The sequence below is a fragment of the Oryzias melastigma genome, linkage group LG15 (genome assembly GCF_002922805.2).
Source record: "Oryzias melastigma strain HK-1 linkage group LG15, ASM292280v2, whole genome shotgun sequence".
Classification (NCBI taxonomy): domain Eukaryota; kingdom Metazoa; phylum Chordata; class Actinopteri; order Beloniformes; family Adrianichthyidae; genus Oryzias; species Oryzias melastigma.
In genome coordinates, this window is record NC_050526.1 from 18,064,073 (window position 1) to 18,069,137 (window position 5,065).

A 5,065-nucleotide genomic window follows, 5' to 3' on the forward strand; every position below is an offset into this window, starting at 1 on the left:
CTGAGGCGCTGCAGCTCTATTGTCTCGCATCCTTAGGTGCTGCGAAGGACAACAGCGATGGACTCCCACATAAACCTGTAACTGATTGAAAGGCGTGCAGACGGGCGCAGTCTGCTCTGCTGGCTCGTCAGTAAGGAAGGTTTGGGTGATGGTCAGCCGTGTTAACGAGTTTAAGCAGCAGGGAGACGCTCTGATGAAACACTGTGAGATAAGGTAATGGGGCCTCTGGGCTCTGCCTTTCCTGTTAGATCTGTGCTATCTGAGTGTTTGTTTGTCCACATTTCTACCATTTCTCAATCAAAGCGGAGCTGCTGGACTTCAGGTGTTAAAGGTATGGAGGGCCGCTCGTCCATCGTACGAGGAATGTTTGTGAATTGACTCGTTTGAATACAAGCAAGCTTAGATTTCATCATCAGTTACACATTATGTGGGTTAAAACATCAATAGAAGCAAACAGAGCAGATACTTTACTCTGCACGTATTTGTTTGTTTTTCTGCAGCAAAAAGTTCCACTGTTCTGTTGTGATTGTAAATTCACCTCAAAAAGAGGCGATTTTTAGGAAAATCTTTGAAATCATTGATTTACTGACAACCAGAGCTTTCAGAAACAAACTTTTGATTGTTACATATAAACGCTTTCTCCACTGGAGTCACATCTTCCAGCTGGCATCATCACACCCTCTCCGTTTCCCATTTATAGAAACCAGATTATCCCTCTATGACAGTGTTGGGGCCGCCATAAACATAAGAAAATACATAATTTAATGAGAATAAAGTCATAAAATTGTGAGAAGGAAGCCAGAAGTTTACAAGAAGAAAGTTGTACAATTCTAAGAGAAAAAGTCTTACAGGAATAAAGTCAGAAAATTATGAAAAAAAAGTCAAAATTTTATTTAAAAAAGTTGTAATTTCACTTGAATAAAGTAACAACAAAACTATAAGAGAAAATATATAATTTTTCGAGTGTAAAATCATAGAATTAAAAGAAAATCATTTAAAAATATAAGACAAAAAGTTGTAGCTCTACGGGGATACATTTATGAAAAAATACTTATTACTTTACAAGAATAAAGCTGTAAAATAATGAGAAAAAGAGTCGAAATTGTAATTTTATGGGAATAAAGTAATAAAATCTGAGAAAAAAAAGTCAGAATTTTACAGGAATAATGCCATGAAATTATGAGATAAGAAATCTAACTTTTGCAGAAATCAAGTTGTAAAATATGAGAAGATAGTTCAAAAAAATCAGAATTTATTGGAATAAACTCAAAAAAATGCAAAAAAAACTTCCAAATTTATGAGAACAACGCTATAGAACTGTGAAAAAAAACGTACATTTACGAGCATAGAATCATAAAATTATGAGAGAAAGAATTAAAATTTCCCAAAAAAGGCTGTACAGTAATTTTAAGGGAATAAAAAAATAAGTGGAAAAATGCTTGAATATACAGGAATTATTTAAAATGTAAAAGAATTATTTGAAATGAAAACAGATTAAAAAAACATAGTAATTTTATGAGGATAAAATTTTGAGAAAAGGAGTTGAATTTATGACTGGAATAAAGTCATAAAATTACAAGAGAAAAAGTTTTAAGAAAAAAAAAGTTGTAATTTTAAAAATTAAAAAAAATCGTAAAATGTCATAAAATTATAAGAAAAAGAGTTGAAATTATGAGAAAAGAATTGTAATTTTACAGGAGTTTTCAAATTAATAAAATTAAGACAAAAGTGGTGGAATTATATTAAAAAAATGTCTTAATTTTAAGGAATAAAGTTATAATCGTGAAAGTTATGAACTTACTGTAAGCATAAGGACATTAAAAAGAATTCTCAGGAAACTGAACTTCTTTAGAAGATGATTATTGACCCACAACAAGGAGGGGATTTCCGGCGGACGCCGGTTTACGCCACATTTACGCCGCGTTTACGCCGCCGTCAGTGAAGTTGCAGAGGTCCAAATGCATTATGGTCCATAGATACATTTGCATTGATGGATTTAATGGGCATGTAATGCAGATGAGGACGTGGATTTTTTAAAAAGCAAGGTTTTTTCCTTGTAAAAGACTTCTTTTTTCTCATAATTTTACCAGTTTATTCTTTTATATTGAATTATTTTTTTCTTTCCCTAATGCTCCATCGTAACTCTTCAGTTTAGACAGGCTTATAGATACATTTTGGACACAAAAAAGTTTACTTGCATTCTTATCTTTCCTCATCAGCTTAAAGAATTTATTGGCTTTCAGGTGAAGACATCTGCACCAGGACAGAATTCTAAAATGCGTCTTCATCTTATCCTCCCATTATCAGGCTGGATGGGTCATCAGTTTGTCTCTGTGTGGACCCTGCCCCACGCCTTCAAACCTGCTTTATTTGTGGACTTCTAATGAGATCAACACGAGCTGACGCTGCAGAACCCCCCACCCCCCCTCACATGTTGTTTGTCCTAACTGGTCGGGGGGGGGGGGTGGGGGGGGGGTCTTGGTGCCAACTCCTCTCCATCAGTGGTTGCCATGGAGCTCCAGGCGGGCGGAGCTCCTCTTGCTCTTCCGTGGACCCTGCAGGCCGGGTGACGTTTGATCCTGTAAACGCTGCAGCTGGTTCTGATGGAGGCAAAAACCCACATGTTGTTTGCCACATTTCAAGTTGATCAAAATCAGACCTAATAATGAGCCGGAAAAGAACATTGACCAATTCTGCTGTCAGTGGAGGAAATTAAAGTAATCACATGGCTCCACACCTTCATGCAGCTGGTCGTTTGAGAGCTTTTCTAAGAACCAACCGTCATCTATTAAAATAAATCTGCTTTTAAAGTGGCCGCCCTGCAAACACGTCCTGCTGTTTCCAAAGTTCACATGTGACATCACAGATGTTTCTCGATTCAAATCAAGAGGGAGGAACAAACACGAAGCTGATAAATGGTGATTGTTTTGCGTGATGGTCTCGTACACTTTGATCTTTTCTGGGTTCTAAAATTGACGGCATCAAAGGAAAATGACAAATGAGGCAACTTGTCAAAGCAACAAATGTGTTGCTTCTTTATAGTGTAGGATTTAAATCTTACATGAAAATGTATTCATAGGTTTTATTTTCATTTTAAATCAATCCTGCAGTTTTCTTACCACTACAATAGTCACAGATGTGTTAATTCAAATATTATACCTTCAACGTTCACATGTTTGAACCATATCTTACCATATCTGCTACTGATTACCTGGATCAGGTGTGTTTGGCCAATAAGGAGCTTCAATGGCAGATTGGTTGGGAAACATGTTGGACATCGGCCCTTTGGACACCCTGCCTTAGAGCAACCAATAAAGCACTGCGCCACCGTGCAGCCCAAAATGGAAATCAATTCAATTGATACACTTCAGTAGTTGCTTCCCATCTGATCAATGACCAGTTTGTTGGATTTCTAGCTCTTCTAAGGGTTTATACCTGTAAAATTGTTCAGGTTGCATCGGAAGGGAATCTATGGGAAAAGTTGCACAAGATGATGACATCATCCCTGATGAGAGTTTTAGTACGGTTCACTTGCATATTACTCCATTTAAGCTTTGAGCTTTTTCTGAGAGCTGCAGAGTTTTATTAATTTTTAGACAATGCTGATGTTTGTTATTGTGGGTACATTCATGTTGGTCCCCATCCCAAAATAGGATAATTTTGCCTAATTTGGCCTCTACTGAGTTTTTTATGCTAATTTGGAGTTTAGCTTAAAACTTAGCGATAAGCTTAAGTTTTTGGGTAATTTTTCATCTACTGAGTTTTTTTAGGATAATTTGGAGTTTAGCTTCTTTTTTAGCAACAGGTTAACATTTTTGAGTAATTTAGTTTACTGAGAAATTTTAGGCTATTTTGGAGTTTAGCTAGTAATTAAGCAACAAGCTAGCTTTTTGGCTAATTCGGCATCTACTATTTTTACGGAATTTTATCTACTAAAAAGTAAAAATGAAAAAAGAAATTTAGAGATGTTAGCTTCTTTTTATACGTTTACTTTTGATTGTGCCAAAAAATAGGAATAATTAATATTTATTATTTTTTAAAAATGGTAATGAATTATCCAAATTTCTTAAAGGCTAAAGTAAATCTATGTGGCTCCTTCTGGTTTTGATTGGTAGAAAATGAGTCCAAATGGCTCTTTTACTGTGAAGGTTGCTGACCTCTGTTCTAGCGTCTTGTAGTAAAGAAAAACATTTCTAAAAAAAAAATAGAAGATCTGGGATGCATTTATATCATTTCATGATCGAATTGTTTCCTCCAGGAAAAAAAAAAAAAAACAAGCTTTATATATTGTCTATAAAGAAACAGAATCTAAAATTCATAATTAATAAAAAAAACCTGGAGACAATCTTGTCATCCAGCTCAAAAAGTGTAAACTCCACTCAGAAGTTCATCACAATCAAAACCGGACGACCTTATGTGACCTCGGCGGCACGACTGCAGTAGAGAGGCGACGCGATTGACGCAATGGCTCAGGTATTACCTGGTCATCAGTGACATCTTGTTTTTGTAAAAGGATCTTTCCGTCTATTTCTGGCATCTGCTGCGTCTTTTACTGGATGTGCAAATGATGCTCCTCTATCACGGGAACAATGGCACGCGGTGCGTAAGCAGCCGCCCTCGCAGCGAACGGACTTCCTGCTTCATCGCAGCTGGGGAGGTCCCTGAACATCAGAGCTACTAGGAGAGGACGATCAGAGGCGGGAAGAATGGATGTGGGAGTGCAGGGATTTAAGTCTGCTGTCATGCTGACCTGGACAGGATCTGACATTAGAACGTCATAACTCTCAGAAGAGAATAATGACTTTTGTTAGTCTGGAATTGAGCAAAAAACAAAAAAATCCCAGAAACTTGAAAAAAAGGTTTTACTAATTGAGCATTTTTCATGAACCAATTTTCAATTTTTATATATTTAATGAAACAAATTCAAGGGTCTAATAAAACAATTTAAAGTTCATAGAAACATGAATAAATAAATACAATATTTTTCACAAATAATTTGTTTTTCATTGAAAATGTATGATTATTGAAGTAAAATATTCTCCAAATATGTACATTTTTTTGTTTT

General features: G+C 36.0%; 1 protein-coding gene across 1 annotated transcript in view; it reads left to right on the forward strand.

The window, feature by feature from the left end:
• Positions 1–5,065, forward strand: part of epas1b (endothelial PAS domain protein 1b) — a 70,087-nt gene that overhangs the window by 23,569 nt on the left and 41,453 nt on the right. The gene's annotated exons all lie outside the window — the stretch shown is intronic.